The sequence below is a fragment of the Drosophila ananassae genome, chromosome 2L, assembly GCF_017639315.1.
Source record: "Drosophila ananassae strain 14024-0371.13 chromosome 2L, ASM1763931v2, whole genome shotgun sequence".
NCBI lineage: Eukaryota > Metazoa > Arthropoda > Insecta > Diptera > Drosophilidae > Drosophila > Drosophila ananassae.
This window is the reverse complement of record NC_057927.1, coordinates 23836984-23849677: the sequence shown is the minus strand read 5'-3', so window position 1 is coordinate 23849677 and position 12694 is coordinate 23836984.

The window sequence follows — 12694 nt, the reverse complement described above, 5'->3', positions numbered from 1 at the left end:
CTTGCCGACTTTAGCACTGGCATTCCCAATATTTTGCAAGGAACTACTGCCAGCCGGGAAAGAGCTGAAAGAGCACCGAGAAATATATTTATTTAAATTGCATTGCACGCAGAGCGACCGTTGCTGCGAATGCCTCGCAATTTCCACATGGCAAACAGACACATATTGGCAGCACGTGTGTGCGAGCCAAAGTCGCTCAATCATATTGCTCCGGCCGACGTTCAGCGTAACGTGCTGGAGCAGCTAAAAACTTTCCGATCGCATGGTTCGCATTGCTGGCGAGAAAAATGGCAGGGGAAGCAGAATGCAAATAATTTCTGGTGCATTAAACGCAACCAAAATCTAAAGTCAGGCCAAGATGATGGTCAGAAAAGTGTACGAAGTGAAGTTACACTTTCACATCTTACGTTCTAATATTTTTATGAAAATATATTTTTATTAAAATGTAGAATGAATAATTTTACAAAATTTTAAGTTAAGAAAAGTAGGAGCAGATACAAGAAAGTTAGCCGAAAGATCTACATTTTTGTAGAGTAATCAAAAGGTACACATCGACTGACTGTAAGTATTATTGCAAACATCAACGATAACAGAATCGATTCCTTATGCCCTGCAGGCAGCAGCCTGGCAGCCTGGGTGAAGTTTCAGCGAATTTTTCTTTTAATATTTGCGAAATGTGGCAAGGAGCACTGGCAATGCCATTGTGCTGGGAAGAGTGATAGACAAACAGGCGATGTGCTGACAAAGGACAACGGCGATGAGCTGCTCACACTTTACAGAGCGAGAGAGAGACGTGGACTTGGATGAGGATGTGGATCAGGACATGACTAGGACGTGTGTAGAACAACTCGTTACTGTCAGCAGCTGCCAATGTAAACACAAGTGGTCAGCCGCAAAAGTAAAATTTGCTGGGCAGCGAAAAGCGCAGCAAGAAAAAGGAAAACCAGCTGCAAAGGCAGAAAATGAAGAGAAAAAAGGATGAAGAATGGAAAACGAAGGGAATCGGCTCAAAGGACTCAGCTGGCTGACTGGCGATTGGCGCGGAAATCAATTGTTGTTTTGACAGCGACACGGAAATTGGTTTAATGAAGCAAAAATAGATATAAAAAGCCAGCTGACAAAGCTAACAAGCCAGAGGATGGCCAAGGCGGTAGCTAATTAGAGTCCTGCTCCCAGATTGCAGCCCTTCCGCACCTTCGCCTGCGCCCACCCCCCCGCTTGACCCAGCTGGCTGGGTCCTTGGGCAGACGCTGATGATCAAAAGGCTGTTTGATTTATGATGGCAGCTCGAGAAATTAGCGAGAAGAGGAAAATGGAAGAAGTGGGATTAAAGTTTCTCGCAAATGCGAAAATTATGCAGAGCAACTGCGAAACTCATTTAAAATACTGCCAAGAATTACCCGAGCATAGTGCAGGTGTTCCCGGAAACTACATTTAAAATCGAGAAGAATTTAGCTGGTTGGTGCAAAATATTGAGAAAAAGATGGGGAGCCGCTCAAGATCCTTGGGTTATGGCATTAGAAGGAAAGTGCCCTCTTGGAAATGAGTTGGAAAATTGGTAGATAAAAATTGCGGCGAACTGTGGGGCGCCAAAAAGTATGTTCATTACTTAAACTAATTACATTTTAAATTAACATTACCAGGCCGGGCAGTAAAAGCCTCATAAAGGCAAGACACTGAACCGCCACTCGCTCGTATGTATGCGCAGCACGCAGCCCCAACTTGGTCAGGAAGTAAAAGGAGCGGAGAGTGGAAAGCCGGAAAAGTGGTTAGAGAAAGGACTGCGACGGAGGGGAGTCAAGCGGGAAATGGAAATGGGACCAGGCAACGTCAGTCAGGCGGCGACAGTCGAAATGTATTGAAGTCATTACGAATATGGCCACAAGACGTGGGTTAAAAGGTGGCCAGCCAATTCAGCCCGCCACCCATTCGCAGGGTAATGACAGAAATTATGTAATAAAAAGTTACAATTTACGATTGCAGTCTCAACTGGGTAAGGATTGAACGTAGAATGGTGGTTGTACATGCAAAAAAAATGAGAGTGTTTCGTTTTTAATACTTTAAGGCCAAAGAAAGCATAGGTGTTCTAGAACCAACCAAATAATATACGCTTTAAGTATACATAAAAGTAAATAATTGACTGTTAACTCTGGCTAATTTACCCATCATTTTTTTTCGGTGCATTCCACGTGACCCAGACAATGGTGCTCAGAGCTACAGGTGCAAGTCGGGGGCCGGAAATTGAGTCTGCCCAGGGTCTCTGGATGTTCCTCGCAGCCAGTCAGCCCAGTGGCACAATGAACCGTCATAGATAAAGGACATAACAATGAAGCCGGGGCAGACGTGCGGGTCAGAAGGATGTAGGGACACAAACAGGAGCCCAGACTGAGACAAAGGTAAGACGGGGGCCAAGAACATTTGCACCTGCACGGCAAAATAAGTTATAAACGCAAGACAAAGGCAACCGGAAGGCCAGAACTCTGGAGTCGGAAAGAAGGCGGGAAAATAAGAAATGGCAATAAATTCAAAAACTAAAACAAGCCATGATGCACGGAGACAAATTCGTGCCAAGATGGATGGAAATTCATTCTTTATACCATCTACTATAGTGATGAAAATGCTTTTCTTCTACCAACTTCAGAAAGAATAACTTTCCAAATCGACATTTTTATTTTCAGTGCAACAATGGTATCCACAATGAGGGCAACATCGGCGGCATATGATAAACAGAGTTGAAGCAGACTTGGAGGAGTTGGAGTGGCTGGTGCCAGACCCTAATAAAGGTGTCAGGCCGGAGAAAGTTGGCTGGTTGGCTGTGAGTTGCCTGCGAAACGTGATTGCAAATTGTAACCGCCAATGGGCCGTAAATTGAAACGTGACTAAGGCAGATAATAAAATGCATAAAATCAGGCTACTCACTGCCACCGGCGCTTGGTAGAAACAACAAAACACAAAAAACACGGGCTTAGACACGTGAAATGGCTTAAATCGAGAGCGAATACGATGGCTTAACTATCTTCAATACCATAATCATCCAATAATTTTTAATTTAATTTAAAATTAAACTAATAAATAAATTTATCCCCATTTTTCTATCTTAAACAAATTGTCAAATTACCAACACCTTCTTCCCAAATGCCACCCCCCCAACTACCCTACTAAACCTAATATTTTTTCAACCCATCCCCTCCACATTCCAATCACCTAAAAAACATTACTATTCTAATCCCAAAATAACAACACCAATTCAACACACCCCACAACCCCAACCCATCCAACAAATCCCTTCCACACCATTACAACCACAACATTCCCAACAACACCATCAATTTCTCTTCTCCTCAACCCCAATAAATCTCCCTAAATCTTCCCCAACCCCCAACCCCCCAATACACATTAAATTTCACTCAAAATAAAAAACAAAATTTAACAACCCCCCATCTCCCTCTCCTCTAAAACCAACCAACCCACCCCTCCCTCCCCTCCTCCTTCCCCCCTTCCTCCCCCCCAACCATATTCTTTAAACTTCCCCCCCTCTCCCCTCCTCCACTACTCAATCTAAATAATTTTTCCCTCTTCTCCCTATTCACTCACCTTTCTTCTTCACCTCCCACACAATTTCTCCCCTCTTAATCATCCCCACTTCCCTTCCCCTTTCACCCACTCTTCACTCCCCCTCTACACCTTTCCCACCTAACCCCAACTAAGTACAAGTCTAAATACTGCGGCATATTTAAACAGCAAAAATAACAAGGAAAGTACACAAAAACCAAAAGGACACAAAAAGGACAGACCAAAGGCATCAAACAGTTGCACTGCAAAGGAGCGACTGGGAAAGGAAGAACTGGCCAAACTCGAGAGCAAAGCAAATGAAATTGCAAAAGAACAAAAGGAGTTCTGAGCCCCAAAGCCATTCTTGAGGTAGAGTAGGGGACTCCGTCGGAAGGACATTTGCCGGAAAAGCCACATTAAAATGTTAATGTCAGTTGAATACCAATACATAGTAAGCAGAAGCTGGTAGGAGCAAAGTTTTGCATGACCGGCCAAAGTTTTCTACAAGGTTAAGCGGACCACAAAATAAAATATAAAAGCAGAAAAGTAATAGGAAATAAGAATAGAAATACGCCTGGTTAAAAGTATCACCATTACGTATCGAAACTCTACTCCGAATCGGAATGGAATGGGCTACAATTTGTTGAAAGATTTACCCGACGAAGCTTCTGGTTGGTAAATTTAGCAAAGGAAGCTTTCTTCACAGTTTCAACTTTCTCCTGAACAACAGACCTAGAAACACAGACGCCTTTCACTAACAAAACAAAATCAAAGACTGCGCAACAACAAGTGCAGAAGTTGCAGGAATGAGGAGCAGCTCAGGAAACAAATAAAGGAAGGGAAAGTAAAAACGATTACGAAAATAAACTCAAGATACAACGAAATGGATGTACCCTTTTTATTCTAATTTCTTAGAATTTAGATTGGTAGTAAAAAAGTTATGGCTTTTTAATGACGAATTATTTTGAAAGGGTTCATTTTAATAAATTATTACATTTATATAGGGGTCCATTTCTTGGGGTTTTGAAAACTTTTCACTACAATCTTTGACTAGAACTCAAGGTCCACTTAAAAAATTACAAATTCATCAAGTATCTAATACCTGAAACCCATTATTTTTGTTCCCAATGAATACTTCTTTGTAAGAGTAAAAAAAAGAAAAGTTTATAAACATTTTAAGTGCAGTTGAAACCGGGAACAATGGGAAGCCACGGCAATGGGTGCAATGAAACCCAAATTGTACAAAGACACCAAATACAATCAGTGGCAGGAGCAGCATCCTAAGAAGTAACAGCAGCAGAGAGAGAAACAGAAACAGGAAGCGGACTAACAAAGCAAAACGGATGCGGAAATGGCAGCAAGTGATGTCTGAAGGAGTTGCCGGCAGGAGGCATCCTCAGCAGCAGCATCTTCACATCCTGTCGGGGAAGCGAAACTGAAACGATACCCAAACTACTGGCTGGTACTCCCAAAAATGTCAAAAGTCATGAGTTAATTTTTTTGTTGCCCTACTAATTTGAGCATCTCTTGGTAAACATTTGTATTATAATTTTTGGAGGCTTTCAATTGTGTCAACAGAAAGTATTCAAAAGCCAAACAAGGGGGGATGTGGGCACGAGGACGCTGCTAAACAAATCTGGCCCAAATGTCACAGTCGCTAAACCTTTACGAAAATTAAATGCCAGCAGAGTAAATTACTTGAGGATGGAAAGCCCGAAGGGGGGGATATGCTGCCAAGTCAAGCCTGTAGGCATCCGAGTGACAAATACTTTACGCATGTGTCAGGCCCCGGGCCTCGTTTCCAACGGCGAGGTACAAGAGCGACGGAAAAGTTGAAAATTAAAATTAAACGTTCAAATATTTGCCCCGCCTCATGAGTCCCGCCTTATCGACTCCCTGGCAGCGGGTAAAAGTGTTAAATTGCCGCTTTCAGCAGAATGTCGATTGATACAAGGGTGGGATTGATTCGCTGTTGGCACTACTAATGAAACCCGTGTCCTCTCTGCCCCCCGTTTCACTTTCCCGCCCCCGGCTGCCAGCCAGTTTACTCACCATTTAACCAGTGATTGGATCACAGGGTACCCATCGGTGGGGCCTGAAAGGTCTCCTGCCATCAGGACGATATGAAATTCATGTGAAATGGCCCAGTGCGCCAAAGTGGAGCATATAAAAAAGCCCAAGATTTATTTATATTCCAAGGAAATATTTTTTGTAATGCTCTTATTTAAAATCAAATATTATACAGGCTTGTAATTACTTTTATGCCAATTTATTATTCCCTTTTAAAGGAGCATAAAAAGTCACCTTTATTATGTTTATAAAAATATGAATACTTCAATGTTAAAAGTCATCTAGCCTATGTACCCCATGACAGTGGCAGTTGCCAAATGAGTGTAAAAAATCGCCATTACGAGTGGGGAATCGAACTGGGGAACTCTTCACCCTCGGACCAAGCAGGGGCGGTAACATATTCAATAGCTTTTGAAAAGCATGCTTAACAAACGGCAGCACCACCAACAATAACACCACAGAGCAAGAGGCAAAAGCAGCAACAAGAAGAAAAGGGAGAATCATCAGAGCTTCATCACCCATCACAGCACACATCCACACCCCCAACCATTTGCATGTCAAGTCCTTGGCCCTCCTGGCATGCCCCAATCCAGGCCAACCCTCGTCCCGCTGGCATTAAAAACGACCATGAATAAATTTTAACAGCGCTTGTGTGTTAAAGTATTTAATGCTTAAAGGCTCAGGCCGTCCGGCCGTGCGCCTTAAGCCAAGCCACATGTTGAGCCAAGTGCCTGGAAGAAGGAGTGTTCCGCTTCTGAGAAGTGGCAGCTTGGATTTGGCTAAAAAATATTTTTTTTTCCTAAAATTTGTTAATTCCATTACAATTTTTATATTTTAGTATAAAATAATAAAATATAGAGCATAATTATTAAATTTTTTCATTTAGTTAGAAGTTTCAAGATCTCTTAAGTATACGACAAGTTTTCCGTTTTTTTAAATGTTTATCTAAATATTTATTAACTTTTTTGTTTTTTTTTGGAATGTCACCCAAAAGAAGACAGGGTTCCAAAGTTTAAAAATATACTTAATATAGGCACACAATATTTTTTGTTTTAGATATAAAATCAAGTTACGACATGATGGCCCTATTGCTTTAAATAACATAGAAATCTTTTTAAATCGGTTAAATATATTTATTTAATTTAATTTTTGAACAGCTACCTTAAAAAAATTTATTTTTTATATAAAGAGAACTCTAGCCGCAGTATTCTCAAGTGCGACTTGGGTTTTATTTGTAAGTATGTCGGAACGAGTGTGCGAATGGTTGGTTTAGTGAGTATGTGAGTAAGTGAGTGAGTCTCCGAGTGTGTGGGCACTTGTCACTTTGACAACACGTCGCCATCGTCATCACTTCACACACTTAAACATCCCGACGTTGTCAACGACGTTCGACCACTTTTTCGCCCCTTCCCACGTAGATCCTTTTGGTTGAGGCTTCTTAGTGATTAAGCACATAATTGGATTCATTCCGGCGTAGAGCTTCGTCTTCTCTCCTTGGAAACTTTTTGATATTTTACGATGCTGCGGAAAGGATTTGTGGTGCTAAGCATTAATTGCCTTGCGGTTGTCAACAGCATATGGTAGAATAAAAAGAAGATTTCTCACTTTCAAGCACAGATAAAATTAAGGTTAGACACATAAAGAAACTCAAAAAACGAACTTGTATATATACAAATACAAATACAAAAATATCTAAAAGTGAAGTTTATATTTATAAAATAGTTAATATACTTCATATCTCTAGCACTCTTCATAAGGGTTTCAAAACTCACCCAAATGGTTGCCAAAGAATATTGAAAAGTGGAACAAAGCCCGGGCCAATGGTCAGCCGGTGTGGCCAGGATATTAGGCCATCTGCTCCCAGCTTAGAAGAGGCTTAACGGACCCCGTAGTGAAATATATGAGCATTTTCCGACCACCAGGGATCAAAGCTGCTGACGCGACAGATATGAATGCGGATTTTATAATGCCCGATTGGCACTGCATTATAAATTATTCAATTTACTTAATACAAAATCAATTCATATAAATTGAAATGGGCTTGCCAGGGAGATAAAAAATCATGATACCATCATCAGCGTCATCATCATAACAATCAGAGGGCCGTGTGTGTGGGTGAGTTATACAATAAACATCATCATTAAATATAATTGCATGTAACAGTTACTCAGTTTCAGTTGAGCTGGAAATACTGCCGTTCTCCATCAGCCTGATGGTGTGTTGTGGTTGCGGTGGATGGTTGGGTGGATGGGTGATTGGATGGGTGGATAATATTTTTGTCGGTTCAACGAATGCGAAAAACCACATTTGTTATGCAAACGCTCATTAAAATGTTTGCTGCGTTACGCCTACGCATTGTTGGCCGAAAATGAAAATCCGAGTTTGCATTGGTCCTCCCACGGTTTCAATTCGGTTTGTGTGATTTTCATTTCAGCTTTCTACTGAGTATTTTTCATTTCTGTTTCCTAGTGTGTGAATGGGTAAAAACAGAAAATGTCACCTGCTCCTCGGCACCTTCTAACGGATCGAGACCCAAGGCTGCCTTTTCCGTGCACTCTTGTCATTTTAGGAATTTCTTAATTGTCCAGAACGCAGTCGAAGCAAAAAAAAGCAAAGCTATTTCTTTTGCCAGTGCCCATTTAATAATTCAAGATATATCATTTGTGTGCGAGCGCGTGTGTTTGTGCTTATGTTTTATTTTTAAAAAACAATTCCCCAAGAACGACAATGAAAATGTCGGCCAAGTTTGTCCGGAATCCGGATGCAGGGTCCAGTTGCCTTGGACAACTCAGCATGTGGCTCAAAGTGCCTGAAAAAAAACAAAGTACTAGATGAAGCATAAGCAACCGAACGCGAAAAAAAACCCAGGAAAAGCAAAAAGAAATACAGAAAAATAATAAAAAGAAATTGGACAATAAAATACAACAATTTATGGCGTAGGGCAATCCTTTTTGGTGGCTCTTTGTGGGACAGAGGGAGGTGTACTTTCTACCAAAAGTCGGGGCATGAACATGGAGGGGATAAGCCGGCAACAATGTTTGTGGCGAGGTGGTGGGTGGACTGTACCACCAGTGGCTCGGTGGAGTCGAGTGGGTGTGCGGCCTGGCCGGGGCCTGCAAATCGTCATTGGAAACTAAACGAAAATGTTTAGTATGATTTTTTTATTTCACTTTGTTGCTTTTTTTCCTTTTCTAACGCACACTCGCATGCTCTCTTATATTTATTTATTATTGCTGAGTTTCGGTCTCGCTCGTCCTTCCAGAGCTGGCAAGTCCTGATTTATTCTAAGAGGATTTTGGAGAGAAACTGAGTGACCAAGTATTTGTGGATTGCAAATCAAAGTTGATACGAAAACAATTACAAGGTGTCGAAAATAAATGTTGTTCGTTTTAAAGTTAATGCGTATTTTGAAAGAACATTTTGAAGTGTACATTTTTAAATTATTTTTCGCTGTTTCAAGCTGCTAGAAATGTTATGGACTTTTTATATTATAACTAGAATATTGGTAAATAATACATCCACTGCTTACTGCAAGTAAAAATGTTTTCTTGGTGGGCTAGATTTCTGCTCAATTTACCTTTAGAAGCAACTTGGCTTTCAGCTTGCTTGGCTTTCGTTCATTTCACTTTGCTTCCAGCTCGATTTTTTCAGCTCGGTTTTTATTACTTTTATTAGTTTCCACTGGTAAGTGATGGCTGTTGGTAGTGCCAGTGGTATTGCTGCTGGTAACAAATGTTTAGCAAAAGTTCCTGCCACTGCGAGTTTCATTTCAGCTGCCAGCAAGATGATTTAAAGGAGACGTGCCTTGCCAGCCCCCGGCAATCGGGTCCTCGGTCCTCTATCCCATCGCCCCATGACTGCTGCTGATTCCAAGGACGAATCCCAACGAATCCGCACCCGAAACTGAAACTTTATTTCATTTAATTGAAATTTTATGTAAAACATACATTTCGTTTCGTTTGATGCATAGTTTTTTACGCTGGCAGCGTTAAAACCCCAACCAGAAATAAAACAAATGTGAAATATTTGCAAGTTTTACGAGCATTGAGTTATGTGGTTTGGCGAAAAGCGGGATTTCAAATGCTTGACCTTCGCCCCATGGCGAGATAAATTTCATGATATTTCACTATTTCGACTGTTTTGGCCACCAAAGCGCAAATAAATTACGCTGGCAAGCACAGGAGGTTTTATCTTACCCAATTTAGGGTATATAAAATACGCTGATATAAACAAAGTGAATCTGAAACTAAAACTGAAACAGAGCTGAGACTGGAAACTGGAAATCCTTTTATTTTTACGTTGGAATTGACAAGCGAACCCTGACAGGATGGCAGTATCATCCAGACAGATAAATGAGTGGGGGGGAAAGGATGTGCGAGCCAAGTGCTTGCTGAATGTGTTTTTCGAGTGCTATCATCACAATAAGAATAAAACAAAAACAATGGCAGTCCACAGTCGAGTGGGGAGTGGGTCTGGAAGTGATGATGGCTGTTGAGGAGTTCCACTTACACCCAATGACTTCCTCCCGACTACAAAGAAAATAAAGTCAAACAAATTTCCGCGAATTCCCCACAAAAACAAAATTAAATCAAAGGCATTTCAATGTAGGTGTAAACAGCTAAGCAGCAATCAAATGTAGGATAACAGAATCTGTTATCGAATAGTAGAGGAGACTGTTAATAAAGCTGCGAGTAGTTAGTCTTAAGCAACAAATAGAGCAGAAACGACGCATAAGTTAAGACCAAAAGACAATTATGTAAAACTATATCTAACATATCCACACATTAATAAACCTATGAGACCACTAAGAAAACCATCCTCTCACAGTTCAGAAGTGGGATACTAATGTGTTGGTGCAGTGTTGTGGAGATATAGTCAGGAAAATTGGAACAGAATCGTCGGCGTGGAAAGTTGGTAATGGGTAGCAGCCCCAGAGATTACTCGATACTTGTGCGTGGCAGACGGATTTAAAGAAAAAGCCAGACAGTATAACACAAAGGGATTGTGTGTATATGGGCGTCGTGGTGAAATTCGCATTGAAAAGAACATTTTGGAAAAAGCATTGAGGAAAATGGTCAAGATAGCAGAACTCAAGGTGGACCAGTTGAGATTTTTGTTAAGAGAACGAAATCTTGCAGCTGCGGGATCCAGAGCAGAGTTAGTACAACGACTAGTTGAATTTGAGGAATCAGAAGACGTGGAGATGCCACAAGCTAGTGGAAACGTGAGTCAACGAGAGGAATCGGTGACGTCGCAAGCAGCAGCTATTTCACAACTGCAGAATGAAATGACCGAGCTGAAGAATATGATGGCGCAGTTGGTGAGCATGCAGAGGCCAAATGCAGATGATGGTGTCAATAGGCAGCAACGCACAGAGGAAACCAGGAGGAATATCACAGGAGACGATATTCCTAATCTACAAGCCAGAAACAACGTGAGACAAGCGTCGGTAAAGGAAATCGCAGACACTTTGCCAGAGTTTGATCCAGGAGACGAGAACGCTATATCAGTGAACCAATTCATCGATCGTGTCAACAAAGTGGTTGGTGCGTATCATTGGGACGAGACGTTTTTGTTATTGGCAATTTATACAAAGATCAAGGGACCAGCCAAGATGTGGTTCGATTCTTCGCCAGTGGTGCACACTACGTGGAGTGACTTCGCGCAAGCTATGAGGGATGAGTTTGGAGCAAGCCCGGACGAAGCGGAAGTGCATTTCAACATGACTAATGCAACTAGACGAGCAAAAGAAACAGTGAAGGAGTATTGTTTCCGGATGTCAGCCCTAGGAGTGCGGTACAGTCTGAGCGAGGCAGCGGTTATCAGATATGTTCGCGCAGGATTACAGCACCGAGAGTTGCAAAACAGCATTGCAGCGATACATTTTTCAACAATGAAGCAGCTTAGAGATGCAGCCGAATCTTATTTCGTAAACAGAGGTCGGACAACAGCAAACAAAAAGGAGTTTGTGCCTAAATACAACAATTTCGAGATGAAACAGGACAGCGATGTGAAGACAGCAAAGCCAAAGGATCTGAAGACATGTTTCAAGTGTGGAGAGTTGGGACACTTTGCCAATTCGTGCCCAAGTAAGGAGCAGAAGCCCCGCTGTAACAAATGCAATACTTTTCATGCAATCACTGAAAGTTGCCAAACTGCAAAGGTGATGCGTTTAGGAGCAACAAATCAAGACAAGTTATTCACCAGAATAGTCCGTATAAATTCAAAGAGCTATAACGCATTTATAGATACGGGTAGCCAAGCTAGTATCATTCGACAGTCAGTTGCGGATGAATTAAAGGCAGATCGGCATGAGTGCTCTATGAGGATTAGAGGCATATGTGGAGGATCGTGTATTCTTTCTGAAGAAGTCGTTATCCAGATGGACGTTGAAGGGAAGACCATTGATGCCAAGTTATACGTAGCAGACGACGAGCTTTTGCAAGAAGACCTTTTGCTGGGACAGGATGTCATTGTTAGCGCCCAGTTATCCTTAAAGTTTACGGCAGAGGACGTCGAAGTCAAGCGAGCGGTGCAGCAAGCAGAAACTATTGGAAGCGAACGTGGTACTCATAAGCTTCTTATTAATATGCAAAACAATCAGGAAAGAAGTCAAATGAATCAGTTGTTGAGCAAGTTCGAAGATGTCTTCTCTACAGGATTGCAAGGAATAGGAAAAACAAACATTGTCCAAGCCAAAATAGATGTTGAGAGCAACCAAGTAGTTTCCCAGCCACCATACAGAATTCCCGAGCCAAAGAAGGAAGTTGTCGCCAAGATGTTGGACGAGTTATTGCAGCAGGATATTATCCAGCAATCTACGTCAGAGTATGCTAGCCCCGTAGTACTCATCAAAAAGCCGAACGGTAGTGACCGACTATGTGTTGATTACCGCCGTCTGAACAAGCTGTTAAAGAAGGAGAATTTTCCGGTCCCGAATATAGAAGAGCGTCTTCAAGAGGCGAAACGATTTAAGTATTTCACCTCACTGGATTTAAATAGCGGATATTACCAAATTGAGATAGCACCTGAAAGCCGAAAGTTTACCGCATTCATCACCACGGATGGACTT